This window comes from Stegodyphus dumicola, chromosome X1, assembly GCF_044657685.1.
Source record: "Stegodyphus dumicola isolate Sdum_Otavi_A_Nest chromosome X1, ASM4465768v1".
In the NCBI taxonomy this organism is placed as follows: domain Eukaryota; kingdom Metazoa; phylum Arthropoda; class Arachnida; order Araneae; family Eresidae; genus Stegodyphus; species Stegodyphus dumicola.
The window spans coordinates 75,419,873-75,439,664 of record NC_140780.1 but is presented as its reverse complement, the minus strand read 5'-3'; the positions used below and the strand labels follow the sequence as shown (position 1 = coordinate 75,439,664).

At 33.1% G+C, this 19,792-nt stretch overlaps 1 protein-coding gene across 1 annotated transcript in view; it reads right to left on the bottom strand.

Moving 5' to 3' along the window:
- Positions 1-19,792, bottom strand: part of LOC118191288 (uncharacterized) — a 385,781-nt gene that overhangs the window by 312,334 nt on the left and 53,655 nt on the right. The gene's annotated exons all lie outside the window — the stretch shown is intronic.

The following is a 19,792-nucleotide window of genomic DNA, read 5'->3' as shown; positions in this document are numbered from 1 at the left end:
AGCCCCACGAGGTCGGGGTTCGGGCCCTTAATCAAACATCACATCGCTACAGTCGGAGAGCAAAACCAATGAACGAACTGGGTGCACGTTTAAAGAGAAATATTATTTGTTTTGGAACATGTCATTATTCCATATGAATGATCTTCTTTTAGCTTGAAACTAAGTTATTGATAAGATTCTCAATATTACAGATTAAATTCAATCAAACTATCAAATAGATATTTCTAGCTTAAATCTTCGCAAATCCCATTACAAATGGACAAGTGCGAGAAAAGAAAAAGAACAGCAGACTTTCAGTTAATGTTTTATATGCTCGTTTGAATAATATCTTTCAAATTCGAGAAGAAAGACAAACAAGGAGGCGGGAATCATGTTCTGGTTTAGTGCCCTAGTAATGTGTTTGTCTCTTAACACCTAAATTAAACCACATAGAGACATACAAATGCAAAGATTGAATTTTTGTTGACTGTTAACATGTAAATTGAGAATGCTATATGTTATAAACTTGTTTTCTTCGCCTCATCTGTCTTTCCAAGTATGGAAAGAAGTAATGTATAAAAATATTACTTTTATTGGCTTATTCACATCATTTTGTATGAATTAGAGGAAAACAAATATAGGCAGGAAAGTCGTTTTCTTAGATTAACCATCTCCAACAGTACGTGGGATTGATTTTAGTCTTCTGCACCACAGTATTGCAGGCTTTACCGTGCTCTGAATAAAAAATGGAAAAGTCCCATATCTATACAAGACTACTCGTTTCAGCTACAGATCCAGCTCACGGTTTACAAGAGCCATAATAAACATTTTATTAATTATATACTCTGAAGCTGATTTATGTCCCTCCTTATTAGTTCCATCTTTCTTAGCTTCTGCGCTAATCACAGTTGCATTTAACAAATGAAATCTTTGACAGGTATGGAAAAAAGGAGTACTGAGAAAAATAACAGAAATGTTGTACAGTGAGGCTGTGAAAGAAATCCAGGTATACCTATCAAGGAATCGATCGACCATATCGATGGACCATCAAGGAAAGATGGAAAAAAAATTCCCTAGAATCTATCAGATATTTTGCTGCATTCCATTCATTCTAAGCAATAATACACTAAATGTTTCAGTTATCTAAATTATTTACATTCAACTTCTATAATCAGAATAAAGTCCTGCTATTTTTGCTGTTGCATTCCTGTCGAATTTACGTGGTTCCAGTGTTTTTTTCTGTTTTGTACCTAGACAATATTTGATTCTTAGATCTTACTGCAGATATTATTTAGCATTTTGGTTTTGTATAAAGCTGTACGATGAAATCAATCAGTTAAATTATGATGAAACTCTGTTATAACTTCAATCTAAGTGAATGATAATGTTAACAGTAATCGTGGGTATCGATCTTTGTCTTTTCTGCATTTTTTTTGTTCATATCATTTTATTTCTAACATTTCGTTGCAAGAAATGCGTATTCGTAAGTAACTGTAAAATAAGCATCCTCTTTTAAATTGATTTTATTTTGTTAATCGCAGTACTGTCTACTTCAAATGTCAGAAAACTACATAGCATTTCTGATTTGAATTATTTAAAACAATCCCTTTTAAATATTTGTTTGTCTGATTAGGTGGTAGCTGATGGCTAGGGAAAAAAAATGCTAAAAACTATTTGAGTAAAACTACAGTAATCTGTTTCCACTTGTATTACCCCGTATGATGAAGTGAAAGGCGTACTGTAGTACGCTGATTGTTACAGCCGAGCCATTTACTCATAAATGACTCGGCTTGAGATTTGAATTCCAGTCTTTCTAGAAAAATTACGTCTCTAAGAAAGAGGAAGCTGAGGGAAATGAAAGTTTGCAAGGAAGGCAACGTAAGTGACATACGTCAGTTTGTGTAAAACGATGACTGAAGCAAAATTACTGATAATATTCTGTGTTACCTGTGTTTTTGTTTATCTTATGAAAAATTACAAGAAAGGAAGATGACATGAACAATAAAGTTATATCTTTAGAAAGTGTACCTGAAATACGCCCCAGTTTTTCTTAATCATACAAAACATCATACTTCTCTTTAGGCAAATTAATCGTTTTGTGCGTTGCCGCATTCAAGCAAACAAGCTTTATAAAGCAAACTTAAATGGAACAACTAAATCCCAACCCTTACAGAGTCACAGATGTCTTTGTATGTAGCCGTCAATTGCGGAAATAGGCGAAAAACAAAGATACATATTAATCTTGATTCAGCAATTGATTTATGATTTAGAAAGCAAAAACTATCGAAGAATATCGCTAATCACGATAAGGTATCTTTTCACCACGTGTACCTTAAATGTCACAGCAGCTGATTTCCATTATTCTGTTCCAAAGCTTTGTAGATTTCTGCAGAAAACCGCTTCTCTAATTCCATAATGTATATTTGAGGTATATAGAATAGTCAATGATTTGCTATGCTCAGCACTGTCAATATTTATATAAAAGCATCTTTAAGTCATCGTTCAGCAGGATAAGTTATGAGCCCATTACTGCTTTGCCATGACTAATCAATTGCATGTGGATATATCATATATAAAATTAATCCTATTTTGAAATATTTTTGTGACTTTAAAAGTTAGTCGATGGCTATTGCTTTCACCAGAACTGTTAATTAACCCATATACTTGTGTATCTGGAACAGAAGTGATAATTATCTCTTATTTCGACTCCTTCTTCGACTAATTTCGCAGGGCTGAAGTTATAAAACTCCCTTTCTGAATTTATAAGGTATTTCTCCCGCTTTTATAGCGCGCCTTCGTGATGTAGTAGTTCTGCACGCTGGGCCAGTATTCCAGAGGTCCGTGGTTCGATTCCCGGCGAAAGCGGTTGATAATTTTTCATCTTGCCTGCTTCCAAAAAATACCTAATGTCTCTACAGTGGCGCCCGAACTAAAAGGGTTGTGGATGATGATTCAAAGAAAAGTTCTTGGTGAAGAACTATGCAGCTATTACAGCCCATGCAGTAGCTACTTTTCATTTCTAAAATTACTACCATCTCTGAAAAGACAGGAAACTTTGAAAGAAGAATTTTCTTTCCAGTATTTTTTTTAATTTGACCGGTACGTACACTTAATTTAAGCCATGTTCCAGCATTATTTATAGGCATTGCAATTTACGTGGGAAACAATACAGGTCGAAAATTGCAAATAAACATTTTCTAATCGAAATAAACTTGATACAAAATACAGGTGAAGAACTATGCAGCTATATAATGTAAAGTATGTTTATTAATTTGAAACTGACAAATGCGTTGTTCCAACTTTCCTCTAATTCCAAATATTTTCAGACGTTTTTAGACGTGACTCTTAAACAATGATTTCTGTTCCGAAGGAGTATAGTTCTTTTTATATATACGTTAAAGTTATTTAATGTTTTACTAATAAAATTTTATGACATCATAGGATTTATTTGATTTGCTTTAGTATTTCTTTTCGTGGGAAGTTTTATTTGCATTTCTCTAAGATTATTATTTATATTTGATTGATATCTTCGACATCGAGAAAATTTTCAATTTAGATCCGGCAACTTAGACATTCTAAAGGATTAAACCTTAATTTGACAGCGGACATTTTATATATTAGGGAATTCAATTTAAAATGTGTAGTCAGTTTCAGAATAAAATTACAGTTGACGAATTCCGGAGCAAAATAGTTACGCTCTAAAACAATATTTCAAACCTAATTAACATTCTAAAATTGAAAGTGGTTATTCAACTTTTAATAATTTTATCTTAAAGGCTTTCGTTCTGACACTGAAACGTTTAAAAACGATCCCAGTTGTGATAAAATGTGGTTTATCACAAATTATCGAAAAATTTCGTTTATATAAAAGACAATTATTTCCCGAAAATAAAGTATTTTTAAATAACTGGATTTTAAAGATTTCTGATTATTTTCAAACACTTTATTTTTACAAACCATACAGATAATTTAATACTTCTTTATTGTCGTTTTAAATTAATAGGGATAAAAGCAATTAAGCAGAAATACAATACCAAATACGCAATAATTTCATTAAAATCATTTGCGCCGATTATAAATGCTAGGTAAATCTTCAAGCATTTATTCGTTCTTTATGACAGTAAAATATCCTCATTTCCTAGATTATTTTGGATAGTTTTGCTCAAAATGCGATCTACGTTTCGTTAATGAGGCATACGTTTATTTAGTATAACAATGGTTGATTAGATCATTAAAAAAGATTAATGGATCACTAAAACTAAAGCTATGTATTTTACGTTACACTTGCCCTTGGATATAAATGCTTCTAAAGCAGCGTTTGGAAATACATTTTATGATAATCAGTATTTAGTACGCAGTGTAATACATATAGTAAACATTCAAACGATTTTAACTGTCGATGTGTATGCAAGAAGCTAGGATTTACTTTGCATAAATTTGATGATCATAAGGGATAAATAATTATGAGATAATTATATTATATATATGCTAAATATCTATCAGTTTACAAGCAAAACTAAACCTTCAATGTCATATTGAAGTTTTCATATTTTATAATAAATAATTTGATACTTTTTACTCCAGTGCGTTGAAACACCAAAATAATTTATACACTTGTGCAGAAGATTGCTAAGCCCTTTTATTAGAGAAAAATAGCTGCAGAAATGAGAAGCTAGCTTCCGTCTATTAAATAAAATAAAAGAGAGAAATGTTTCCGATTACTCACGAAAGAAGTCAAGAACCTAAATGCTATGATCAACAAATGATAAGGTGACAAAGAAAAACTGGATGCATTTTCTGTCCCTGTTTGTAAAACATTTTCCTCTATGACTGCTAATTTTTGCTTTCTTTTTTTCCTGTTAATAAGCGAACTTCACAAGACATCGATTTGAATAGATGCCCTTTGAGATTACAAAAACAGAAATCTTATCAGATCTTGAAGATATGAAGTTTCCATTTTAGATACTCTAGCTGTTAAATTCAGTAATTTGGTTTGCAAGGGGAAAAAAAAGGAAGTGCAAAGCGGTTCTCGGTCAAAATTCTAAAGGTATTTTTGAGAGTGCAATTTTTCTATCAATGTGTCCAAGTGAAGGGTTAGAAAGCCTTGAATCTGATCACTTGTACTGACAGATTTTTGCAGTGAGGGCTCGAACAAGGATGTTCAGCTCTCGGTAGTTGAGATGCTCATTCGTAGTATAATGACACTGCGTAGTCTGCCTATGATAATTCCATCTCTAAAAGGAAGTTAAGTGTCAGAATGTAACACATCGTTACAGATTATTAGACACGTTAGAGGAAAATTACGGTTTTAAAAGTGGCATGCTCGATTTGTGAGTCATAGCTGAGTTTAAGTTCCGGAAAACGTTGCGTACATAACGAAAGTCCATTTTAAAATGCTCTCGTGGTTTAAAAAAAAAAAAAAAGAAAAACTTATTGAAGGTTCTAAAAATAAAGGTTATCGTAATGAAAACAATCAGACGTTGGGAATGCTATGTAAACATATAGGCAAACGGAGATTGAGCCGCCAGCTCAATGCGGCTAACAAGTAATAATTTAATTTTTTAATTATCGTTACAGTTTGAAACAAATAATGAGCTACAGACACTGGAACGTTTTCAAACTGTGCCAAATATTAAAAAAAATCAGCAACTAATTTTTTTAATTGTATTATGGGTATAATAGTTTCAAAAATATTTCGAATTGTACACTGGGAACTAATACTCAAAATAATTACGTTTCTGTGAGTTATGACTCGTTAATTTTAGAATTAAGAATGGTTAGTAAGAAAAAATATACTTATCTATCATGTGGTAAAATTTTTCTAAGAATAAAAAATATGTTACTCACATTATTTGATTTAATAAATAAACAATGCAATAGAATAACATATTATAAAAGCTCTTTTATTGCCAGTACTTAACTCTAATAAAGAGAACACTGTTATAAGAAAAAGGAAAAAAACATTTAACTTATCAGGGGCAATAAAACAAGGCTGGCGCGCGTATCTTCTTGCATATAACTGTGAGACATGTATTGTCATATAACGGAAAAGATCTTTTATATTTATTCCAACATAATGAAAAAATTCAAAAACTTATCAATTTATTTGAAATGTAAAGTTAAAAAGCATCTGGCTGATTTTAAAAGACATAAATGTGTGAAGTTAAAAAGCATCTGGCTGATTTTAAAAGACATAAATATGTGGAGTTAAAAAGCATCCGGCTGATTTTAAAAGACATAAATGTGTTAAGTTAAAAAGCATCCGGCTGATTTTAAAAGACATAAATGTGTGACGTTAAAAGCATCTGGCTTATTATAATATAAATACGTAGTTACGCTGTCAGAAAATCTATTTGAAGATTTTGAATTTTCTTAAGCTTAACATATGGTTCCTACTAAACATTCGGTCGTCCGTGAACTACAGTTTAGTAGTTCTAATTTTTTTTTTTTTTCATCACGTTACTTTGCGTTACGCTGCAAGGAAATTTATCATTCATGCGGCCACAAAAATAAGCAGTTCTGACAGGTATTATCAATTCTTGCGGCCTAAGAGCCTTAATTTATCGTTCCTATAACCAGGAAAATCGACTGATCTGATAAATATTGTCATTCCTTAGTGGTATAAGACCTTTAATTTATCTTTAAAATTCAAACAATCCATTACTTAACAACTGAGTAATATCGAGTCAATCGAATCTACGTAAGTATTTCTTATTTCTTAAAAAATATGTTTCTATTTTACTTTTAATAACATATATAATTAATGTTGCTATTAATTAATTGTTTCCAATTGATGCAATTTATGATATATCTAACTATTAATTTATATAAACATTTGCGCCAATCGTTGCATTCAATGAAACATGTTTCTAATTCCATACATTACACACCTAACTACAAAATAATCGTTTGCACTCTGCCTTGCATAAAGTTTGTTAAATTTTGCATTTATTTATTTTTGTTTGTTTTTCCCTTCTTAATGTTGGCCGCTTTTTTGTCCCAAAATAGTAAACTATATACAATTTTACACAAATCACATTTATATGAATGAACATATTTATATGAAGGGCGGGAACACGAATTATGAAATTAACAAATACAACATTTCTTGTATTAGGAAGCAGTTGTTTCTAATTAAACTAAAAAGTCATGTAACTCATTTTTAATCCCCAATCCAAAACAAATCGTTAGGCTAAATATGTTAATTACGAAAGCTATTTGTAAGATTTGAGACATGAATTCTTAGGGAGAAAAAAAGAGATTGTTAATAAATCGGTGTTTTTTTTTTAATTGAAGGAAGGGTACAACAAGTAAAAAAGTTCTGACAAAAGCCTGAATTTGCTTAATTTTTAATCCTTTGTTTAAGAGTCACTTATGAGATGACAGAACCAAACCGACAGATTTTTAACACTCGAGGCAAATCTCAAAATTGCCTCTCCTGCCTTTTTTAAATATTACTGGCACGTTAATGTTTAATTTATCATATTTTAATTTTACTATTCCTCTCACTTTTTACCCAAAGCACGTGCAGCACTCCGCCCTCGGTACTGTTCTGGGCAACTATCTTACAGTTTTTTTGGCAGTAAAATGTTTTTAAATGCTAATAGTAGTTATGTCACAACCCCCCCCCCCAAAAAAAAAGAAATTTTTCAGATTATATTTGACTTGTTTTAGTTTTCCATGTAATGTAATTTGAGCCTTTGATCTCCCCCCCCCCCAATCAGATTTACAAAATTTTAAAACCAGCATTTACATTCACATTCTTTTAGCTTTCTGTAAAACTGAAACTGTCGTTTCAGATAATTTTTCTAACATTATAACCTTATGAAACTGTAATTTATTTTCTTGGCTTTCAAAAAATAACTTCACAGTTTCTTACGTAGCATTCTCTTCCCAAAACTGCTTCTTTATTTTGGATGGACAAAGCAAATTTCTCCTTAACTGGGAACATAAATTTTAAGAGCTGCGTTCACTGGGCTGATGGAAACCTCACGATAAGGCATCAGCGCCTTTACAGGAAGTAAAGGGAATGTGTGGTGTGGCGTAGCAAGCACGTTCGTTCTTGGTATGTACTTCTTCGACGAGGTCACTTCCACTATGACAAAATGCTCCGTCACAAGTGCTCTGTATGCAGAATGTTGCAGCTTTACCTTATTCCCCGGGGGAAAAAGAGTTTTATTAGAATTACAAAGTTTTCGACCTGCGCATCGTTTCAAGATAGAGTCACTTTCTGTAACTTTGCAGTTTCGTGGCCACAGCAATCCCACCGAGTTCACTACGATGGATTTTTGGTTCTGTGGTTATCTGAAACACAAGGTGTACAGATCAAATCCACGAGATTTGTTAGAACTGAAAGATATCATGAAATATGAAGTTATACAGATTCCTCAGCGATGTTATATTCGTTATTGTTGTCAACACTCTCCCGCATGCAATGCGTTATTGCCTGCGAAGGTGGGTACGTTGTAAACTTTTAATTGCAACAAAAGTTTTTTTCCTCTCCTCTCTTGTGTTATATAGCGGCCGAGCGGTAAGTCGCCGAACACTGGTAGTTTGGTCCGATGCTCGAACCTCGGCGAACGAGCTAGCTGCATGAGAGTTTCTGTGGTTTTCCGCACGTGTAACGTGTATATGAGCCAGTTCCTCTTAGAAAGTCCTCCACGAAGGCAACCCTCTCCTTAGGCAGATATCCCTTAAGTGCTTTGCCATAATTAAGTAAATGAAACTAAACCAATCTGTTATTATTCGTCTATTATCCTCCTCTTTAGAAATGTTTTATGCTGGCAATTTTGGTCATACGGGTAGCGCTCCAACAATATCTATAGTTTTCAAAGCGCTGATCAATTTGCACAGGAAAAAAAGGGGTGTTGCCATTCGAAAATTTCGAAATGTTTTCACTGCAACCATAACCCTGAGAGTGCTATTGTTTTAAATCAACAAAATCTCGAGCGCATACCTTCAAATACCAGTATCTGAAATTTCATTTCGATTGGTTGAGCGGATAGGCCGCTATGGGTGCATATATCGGGGAAATTTTTTGTGACTATCCTTATTATGCTGTAATATTACCATCAGATCCAGAAGATGTAGTTCCTATTCTTTAATAAAACACGTTTTCATCTTAAATATAAAATCTTGAACACCAGCATAATTTTACACTAGGAAAATAACTGCTATCAAATTATTTTACAAGATGGAAGCTAGAAATGCGTGATCAAAGACTTATATTATTTGATTATTAGAAAATCTAAAAGAACTCTTCATTGCATCATCATAAAATACCAGTTAGCTATAAATTATAGTCTTAAAACACAAGGTACATGAAAGACGGTATAAAAAATAGCCAGAGATGTTTAAATTGACATTGATTTAAGCAAGGTCTTCGGTAAGTACCATTTTTTACGATAGAGAACACTGAATCATTCTTTAATTTTGAAGTGCTTCATGAATGCTTTAGCAGAAGCTTCTTTTATAAATCAGAGCTTTATTTAAAGGCGTTGAATTCAGGTACGTCAGAGTAAAATATGTATTTTGATAATTTAACATTCTTCAAATAGTTTATAAAAATTGTGATAATCTAAAATAAAAGGTAATCATAAAGTTTGCTTCTCAAGCCGGTGCTAAAATTAGATTTAATTTTCAGATTTAAATTACGTTTACACCTACAGTATTGCTTTCATGATTTCTAATAAATACTTTTATTTTAAATTCGCTTGTAATTTATAACATTTTTGCGTTAACATCGTATTCATAGCGTAATATAATAAAAGTTTCATTTGATTAATACAATTTGCCAGGACCGTACACAAAATTGAGAGCAAAACCTTTGCATTTGTGCGAAACTTAAAATAAAGTAACAGTTTAGAAAAAGGTTTTTTTTTATAACAATTAAGTGAAGAGCATTTTTATGTTGATTGTTATGAAATTATTCATCTATACAATTTTGTTTTCAAAAGTTATATCTTATTCGCCGAATCTTATGGAAATCGTGTTCTAGAAACATAAGAAAGCTTCAGTATTGGCCCACAGCCAGCTCGTAACATTATCTGCATGTATTAAAAATGGAAAATTAATTTTTTCGATGATTATTCGATTATGATTTTCAAGTACTAAAGCTTCATAAGAATATTCTAAAGTAATACAACTTAAATGATACTAAAAGTACAATAATGTTTTTAGTGTTTAAATGCTTATAAACTATTTGTCTGAAAATTATTTGGGCATATCAGTTATAGCTAAATTAAGGAATACTACACACAAGTAAATAAAAAAGTGTCATTAAACGGCATTTAAGCGGGGAGGGATATGTACCTCAAATTGTTCTAATTTATTTATTAAATGACCCCTAAAAGGAAGTTGAAAATGACGTCAAATATCCCAAATTTTGTAATTAAATACCTTGATGAATTTTCATTGTTCGGAAATAAAATGTTTTGTGAATTATTTTTTTAATGAGTATAAAATTTTGCTAAAGATAAACATACAGACCAGGTTACTTTTAAAAAATTAGACTCTGTAACTCTTATAAAACTCATGTTTTTAAATTTAAAAAAGCATAAACATGAATATTTGTATCATTTGAAGCATTTTTGTAATTGGACGTTTATGTCTACTACCGACGCTTGAGAAAAATAAAGGCTGGTTAAAGGACTTTTGTGGACATGATATATACTCATAAATGATGATAACAAAAGAATTTTTTATTAAGGATCGACAGTACTCCTATCTCTCGAATTTTTTACTGAGGATTGGCAATCGATTATAATCTATGTAAAATCCTCTATAATTCTCATCCTTAATCAAACATTATAACTATATAACTTCTTCAGCCATATTCAGCTTTTTTGACATAAAACAAATAGCTTATTATTCATTGAAATGACTTGTAGTAATTTAATTTATACACTGTTGGCCATTAAAATTGCTACATCAAGAAAGCAGCATGCAACAAACCTCAATTTCGCATGAAAATTACTATGTGCTAGGATATGCAAAGGCTCAGCATTCCAATGCATGAGAACAAAAGCCAGTATGAGTAACGCCATCTACATTATGTATAAATGAGATTACACAGCGGGTTTCTGATTTTAAATCGCATTTTGACGTTGGTTGTTTGTGAAAAGTTTATCCTATGCTTCGCGTAAGAAGGTAAAAAACTTCTACGAACACCCACCGGAATTCAAGAGAGGCAGGCAGGATCGTGTCCTAACGTGACTGCGGTTTATCGTTCTGCAACTTAACTGCTCATGCTGGTCGGGTTCCATAACTATCAGGCAAATATGAGATGAATGGATCCAAGAAGCCCATACTGAGTGCCATGCAGAACCTTGGTCGCCAGGACACCTAATGGCGGACAGCACAGATATGTTGTCTTCTCGGCTTTGCGGAGGCTATACAGCAGCGTGATGGACATATCCGCGGAGGCACCAAGGAGAATGAACCTTACCAGCTTGCAGTCGTCGTTGCTACACGAGCCCAGCATCTAGCGTCCTTATATGAGGGGCCAGTGAGTAGACATCCCTGTCACCTCTTGTTGGCATAACCAGTAATGTTCGCAGCCGCCGTAGCAGTTCTGACATAATAAGGTCCGTGGCTTCTCTCTTCGGGCTTCGTGGCATCATCTTTCAGTAGGATGAGGTGTTACCTCATGTTGCCCGTGCTGTACTGACCTTCTTTAAAACAGAAGGTATTCGATTGCTGCCCTGTCCAACACATTCTTCAGATTTTCATCTATTGAGAGTATCTAGCCATTTGGTTGCTGACAGACTGACACGCCACTACGATTGATGAACTCTAGCATAGAGTTGAATCCGCATGGAATCAAGGCCAGAACTGAGAACAAGAGTCGAACTGACATCCAAGCCAGCTCAGCTCATGCAAAGCCAGATTACAGACATTATTGCTGCCAGATAATTCTGAACCCACTAACCACCTGCAAATTTAATCATATATTCCTCCCACTATACTGTTAATGTGTAATAAATAAGATTCTGCTGTTTGTTTTCCTTCCTCTTGTTCCTTCCCCCGCTTTAATGTCCAGCACTGTACATTTTTCAGATTTCTTAAAAGTAGGTATTATGAAGCGTGAAAAATCGGAATGCTGATACTAAAAATACTAAGCAATCTTAATTTCTTAATTTAAGATTTTAAATGCCTGTATAAATAAAACCTGATACTAAGAATATGGGGATGTTTGATTAATTCTGATTTGAATTATACCCAAAAGAGCTCATCTAATTTACTAGCTAAACAGAAATTAAACAAAACAATTATGGAACATATTCAGGAGAAATTCCTTTATACTGATTTGCCAGGTTCTTTTTGTTATCTGCGCCGAGCGTTTCGGTTCATAAATGCAGGAACATGGCAAGAAGGTTGTTCATGAGTACCATTACACGTTTTAGAAACAAAACCATTTGTAGCGAGCAGCTAATGAGGTATTCACCCCACGAAAGAGTAAACCTCAGCATTTTTTTCGGTTATACATGTATAGACTTTCGTGGACACTTTTACATTAACTTTAGATTAAGCGCGTGTCCCCCACTGATATTTGTCGCAAGTTTGTAACACTGTGAAAATTTTCGTTGTCGCGCTTTTCCATAGCTGAACGTTAATTGTTGTTGTTTGTTGTAGCGGCAGTAAAAATGATGCTCCTTATTTTAGATACATTTCAGTAGGTGGGTGACACCTGTCACCCAAGCATTTAATTATGCAACACCAACGCGCGCGCCAAACGCAGGGTTAAGCATGATGGGCAGAGAGAGTATAATATCCTTAAAATGTATGTTAGAAACACTTTTTTAAGATTTGTTCTAAGATTCCATTCCTACCGAAATTTGCATTTTCAGACTTAACCTCAGAAACATTTATTGTTTCTCTATAAAGATTTTTTGCAAGCAGTTCTAAAGTTGCCAGACTCTCCCGAGGCAACGCAGAACCATTTGTCAGGGTTCATTCAGAACTAAAGCATTTGCAAAAGCTTTTAAATAGCTTAATTATTTAAAAGCTAGTTACGAACGAACGAAAATTTAGCTAGTTAGTTGTCCTCTGAAGGAAATGATTGGAATTTTATCCCACTTAGAACTCGATACTTTGGTGCATTGTAAGAGGGCGGGTTTAAATCTTTTAAATGCCATTTAAAGAGACCACTTGCCATTTCTGCTTTTGATTATGAAGGAATTACAACAGTAGCTACCCAGATTAAAGGATTTCCATCCATTCATATTAATATCATCCGACGCTAACGACTTTCAACGTTATACAAAAAACGATGTTCATACAAAAAATTATGTGAAGTATTAACTTCACGTAAATGTGAAGTATTAACTTCACGTAATTTTTTGTATGAACTACCGATAAATGCAGTTTTTGTATCTGAATTATTAAAAATTTCTAGTAAATGACTTTTGCGTTAAGAGAAAACAGCAAAAATAATCCAAAATATTTGAAAATGTAAAAGGATATTATATATATCCTTTGTTACAGTCTTCAGAATGGAAAGTTGAGAAAAATAATATATATTTAGGATCTTTTGTTTTTATTAAGGAAAGTAATCTTCCTTAATGAAATGATTATATGGCAAAATAACTGAAGTGATTCCAAGTCCTGAAGGCAACATTAAAATAATAAATGTTCATATAGCAAGTGGTATTTTAAAGCGATATATTTCAAAAACACGCATTTTGCCCAGGAGATCGCAGTTAACCATTCATATATCGTAAGCATTTGAATTATGTATTACGTTTATGCTTTTTTACTGCACTAGTATTACCACGTTGTTTGATTATATATGCAATCGTTACTATAGTTGCGCATAATAATCACGTCCATTATTAATGTAAGAAATAGCTAAATAATTTACTTTGTTGGAAGCATTTACAATTTCAGAGCTTAATTTAATATTTATTTTAAGTATCTTTAAATTGTAATTTTATTGAAATTTTACAAAATTCTTCGTCAATACACTGGTAAGCCAGGAGGAATATTTCCACGTAATGGCAGATGATGAGTGCTGATGTCGTCAAACCCCGTAATGTTTAACTCCACTCACATGAACTCAGGATATCTCCATGAAAAAATGACTGATAGCAGTTCCCTCTATCTCAAAACCTTAGAAAACGTGACAGAAGCTCTACACCTCTGACAAACTTTTTTATTGGCTAACAGTCATTAACTGTTTTGTTATAAATCCCACGTTTAGAGAAAACGGCTTTATCACCCTTAGCAGTATATACCTCTTGTTGTTTTCGTAGAATTTCTGGATGCTTTCACAGAAGCCAGCTGATGGAATACTTTTTAAACTTTTAATTATTTATTTGTTTATTTTACGTTTTCCTGAATTTCTGAAATGCAACCATAATTTACTCTTTAATGTAAGGTTTTTATATAACAGAACAGAAAGTAGTCTACAAGGTATCAAATCTGGCCAGTGCGAAGATGATAAATAAATAATTAACATTTTCATTACAGGCTTGATGATAATTGCATCCTACGATGGGGCAACAAAATTCATTACTCGAATATTTTCTGGACTAAGGTGATGACTCATTTACAGCAATCAGATGCATTGATTCTTAGCAAAGTATATTGCCTTTCAATAAGAAAATTCTTGACAGTAATTCAAAAAATTACCAGCATGATCATTTACTCAAAACTTTCAGTAGCCTAGGCAAAATTTTTCTTTCTCATGCAGATGCTTTCAGTTTGTTTCTCGGTTAAACGTACAACATCAATTTTGTCGCTAGTAATTACTTATTTAAAAAATTCAGGATTACTCTCTAACGTTACAATCTAATCTTTAATACTATTTATTGCTTAAATACATTTTTATTGCTTCTAATATAATCTATGTTACTATCCATTGCTTAAATGGGCCCAGCGACAGCCAAGCGGTAAAGCCTTTAAAAGCTGCTATTTCGACCTGGTTTCGATTCCCGTCCAACGGGATTGCTGCATGTACGTTTTTGTGGCTTTCCTCATGTATAACGTGGATACGAGCTAGTTTCCCTTAAAAATCCTCCACGAAGGCATCCGCCCCTAGCCCTTGCGTCCTTCGTCATAAAAAAATAAACCGAAGCAATCCCACTGCTTATCTATTGAATCCTCGATCGCAGATAACTTCTGCATAAACTGAATCAAAATTTCCATTTAAATTCCTTTTCACAAATATGCGATATAAAGGGGAAACACGAGACATGTTACTAACAGTTGGTTCTGGTTTTTATTATGCAGTTGGTCCACTAGGACTGATTGAAAAATTTCCCCCTGAAAACTTTCTAACCGTGTAATTAAGTTCTCCGTTAGACTTTCAACTAATTTATATTTTTATACCTTTATTTCCCTTCCATGCTCCTTTATTAAAGTATTTCGTGCAGTTACTCATTTAAAAGAAGTTTAATTATCAAGGTAGACAAATTTTGTTGCAGTCTCGAAAAAACATTGTCGCATTATCTTTCGTTTTTTTTTCAAAACTTCCTGAATATGTGAGGTTCAAATGGAAAAAAAAAGTAAAAGTAAAAACTCTTTCTTATAGCTGGTAATGAAATGGCGAAAACATGTGTTGGTTCGGAGCAAAGTTCTCAAGATCAGTTTACGCTGAAGCTATAAAATGCAGATGGCGGGAAGAGGACATTCCTCGCATAGCTGGCCAGAGACATGTTTGAACACGAACGTGAGGCGAATTGCAGAAATTTTTCTGCTAAGTAAAACGTGGGTCCGAGGAAAAAGACATTTGCCAGAAAACGCTCTGAAATTCTTTGCACCTTAGGCATGCTGGAATTTGTTCGAAGCGAATAACTTCGCTTATCCGTGTATGCGGAGAAAGATGGTGTACGAAAGCGTTCGTCTGTTTGGATCTCTGAAAGAATGTAAGAGTTAGTTTTAAATATTTTCAGCGAGAGAGGAAATAAATCTTGAAAATGCATAAGGAATAAAATACTTCAATTTCTATGTACAGAATATATTGTAATCGTTTTAGTATCTGTATTATAATTAAAAGTAATTTAAGGGCTTTAATTTTAAAATTTAAAAAAAATCTCTTGAGGGCAAAAGTTTTAGATTCTGATTCTCCCATTTTATTTTTTGTTAGGATTTATTTTGGTCTTTGTTCACAACGCTGAAAGCACAACGCTTTGCTCACAACGTTGAAATTAATTCTTAGGAAAATAAGAAATACAAGGGATGAAAACAATTAGACTACAACAAAATCACAGCCACATATACTGGAGAAAAACTTTAGATTGGCGTAGATATGCCCTCGAAACCATTTGAGTTTTGTTTAAAACTTACGCCTATTTCTCCTTCGTAAAGAAAGATATACTTTAGACCAGGGTTTCTCAACCGGTGGTACGCAAGAAAAAAATACGTGGTACGCAAAGAAGCAAAGTATTTTTAACTATTAAATTCAAAATTAAAACCCCAACATCCTGATTGAGTTTTTTCTCTAACACTCGTACATTCATGTGATCTGAGCTTTGTTCAAGAGTGGTAGTGGTGATAGTACTTTGAGTGGTGGTACTAAAGGTTTTCAATTTTGTTTGGATGGTACGCGTTAGTCAAAAGGTTGAGAATCGCTGCTTTAGACCTTAATAAAAGATCGGGATATTTTGTTGTTGAGTTGAGAAAAAAGTGGAAAAGAAAGAATTGAGTTTAATTGTGTTTTAGGAGGAAACCACCCACTTATAAAATCTTGAAACATTTATTTACAGTTTCAATTCCATTGATGGAACCCTTTGGAGATTTTGAGAAATCGCAGATGAAACTGTTCCTTTACTTTCTTAACATTTTAGCACCTATTATAATTCAGAAAAAAAGAACCTTAGATCAGAGGAAACTCTTCATTTCGAGGGCGATCTTCTTTAGAAGCAAAAAACTTCTGCAAAATTTTTAATTTAAAATCTCTACCAATCTAAGTTGCTTTTTTTTGCTTAAATTTTACATTTTAACGTATTTATAAAACTGTATAAGTAGCTATTATTTCACATTGTCAGAACATTATGCAGGAAAGAAGTATTTAGGGTTTTAATTAATAGGCATGACAGGTAAAGGTGCTTTAAGCTTTTGTTCGTTTTTAATCAGGTGATTATTTGAATTATTATTAGAGCTGTATCACATAGTAAAATATTTCGGAAGAACGACTGTTTAGTGCAGGTTTTCTATTTTGTCACATGATATAAAACAAGACAATTACCATGAATCCCTTTGGAGTTACCATGCAAAGGGAAAACTGGTTCTCCCATATAAACAAAGAAATTACGAAGAAAAAACTCCATTCAGGTTCTTCAGTTCGATACTGATAGCTCATTGAGTTAGAAATGTAGAATCTACAAGTTTTTACGGAAAGATGAAAAAAATTGGGCGCTTTTCTTTCAAAGGTAAAGGTGCTGTAAAAATTGTTTGAAAAAGCTTTTTGTCCGAAACAGACAAATTGTTGTTGTTGTTATGACTAATGTCGCTTGTCTGATATCAGAACAAGTCTACGAAATTCATCGTGACAGGGAAGCAAGTTTGCGACTGTCGTTGGCGAAAGCCTTGGGCACCATACAGGTGACAGTATGACATTACTCAGTTCTGCTTACAATTTTGAAGGACAGCACCCCAAGGGTCAGTCCAAGACTCTCCCTTCCTTCTTCCCTTACCACCAACTTCTTGAGAGGTTTTAATGCAAAACTCAAATATTTGCTGCATCCAATACGAAACAGGCATGAATATACATAATATACAAAAGTGCGACAGGGCAGTGCATATTATGTTGTATCGTTGCATGGAAAGGTGTTTAAAATTAATAAAGCTTTATATATCCCCCCTTGTCTTCGGGGACAATTCAGATTTTCATTTAAGGCTGAATTTCAATCGACATTTTACCTGTTGTGGAAGAATCTTCTCGTTAATTTGTAAGATTCTAGCTCAATGAACTTTACTTTGCTGGCTAGATCTTTCCTTGAACTACAGTAAAACTGACTATTCGCTATACTCAAATTGCATCAATGACAAGACGTGAGAAGGGTGAAAAGACTTTTTTATTCAACTCGAGAAAAAAAAATTACAGAGGGCACTCCTAGTGCTTAGAAACTTAGCCAATGCTTTTGGCTGCAACTCAAAATCGAAATATAAATTTAAAACTAAGTCAACTTATCAGCCGAAGCTGCATAGAGGTAATTAACGCGAGTTGGCGCTTAGCCCTCCCATCAACGTACACAAACCGGCAATTTATATCCACAGCCGTAAAATATCAAGCTTAAATCAGCGAAACAAAGCGGCCGAACGGAAGAACACGTTTTGTACGAAGTAACTCAGGCACCAGCTTAAATAGTATATTTCTACCCTACTTTGCATATCACGCGAAACTGAAATATCATTTTGGCAGGAAATGGAAATGAGGAAAGCTAAAAAGTTAAATAACTGAACAGAACTGGTTATTTTAAAACTAAAGGATTCTTTACAAAGTTATTTTAGTTATATTGCTCAATAATTACGTAAATCACTGCGAAGGTTTAATCAAAGTTTTCTACAATATCTGTCAGATAAATCCAACATTGTTCCATACGTGTAGTAGTGTCAGTATTATTTACATGAATTACAACAATATATTTTTACTGAAATCTAAAACATTTCTTGCTAAAATATTTAAAACAAAAGTTTTCATGTGAAAAATAGGGATTTTATGAAGTAATTTTGAAAAACTGCAAATTCAGGCCGAAAGCTGTCTATACAAAGTACTAATATATCAGCATATATTTTAAGAAATCATATCAGTTTTTCAAAAATAATGCCAATCCAAAGTATATTACAGTAAATGACTGAAGAGTACGCATCTAACAAGAGCAAAAACTTAATACGACGTTTTATTTCCAACCGCGAATTTGTACCGTTAGTAATGCCTTGCGTTTGAACTGCTTTAAAAAGCGTACAGTTACCTTGAACCTAAAGGCTCCGTTATGGTACATACTTATGATTTATATATAAGTAAGTGTAGATACTTTATGTTATAAATAAATCTGCAGACATATGCAGACAAGTATATTGCTTGCATATGAAAAATGTTAAGCAATTTATCCTTGCTTTACATCGAGACTAATGTTCTGAAACTCATAAACAAACTTCTGAAAATGAATACAAAATATAGATATACTAAAATATCACAATAATAGATAAAAAATATTTATGTATGGGAAGAAAATTAAAATTTCTTGAATCGACAGCTAAGATAGTCATCAAATTGTAATTTAATCGGATGTTTAATGAAACTACAGAATGTTGTTTATGAACCAGGATGACGAATAGCTATCACTGTTTTATGTAAAACAAGCCGAATGCAGTATTAATTACATGCCTTTTGCAACAATATTGCAATTAAATTGCAATATCGCTATTGCAATTAAATATTTTATTTATAGATAGAGCGCTATTTTCCGCACCAAATTAAAGACACGTTTTTAATAGAGTAGAGCAATCAGGGCAACAAACCATAAATAAATTAATAAATAAATAAACAAACAAGAAACGAAATCTCTTAAGACCAAATAATCATTTTTATTAATACTTTCTAAATTAAAAAAGGACTCATAAGTCGCTCTATTCATCAACTGTCAACGATCACATAACATTTTCTCTTAGAATGTGATTAAATATGACCAGCCTTTGACATATGTTGGTGTTGAGACAGTGATTGACAGCTATATGACTCTTGCAATTCGCCGTGATGGATTGATTGATATATGTAGAACAGCGCATGATTTCGAACGATAGCTTACAAAACGTACTTCTACATGAATAATAATTAATCCTCCCAAAGGTGCTCAAAAGTTGTCGCCTA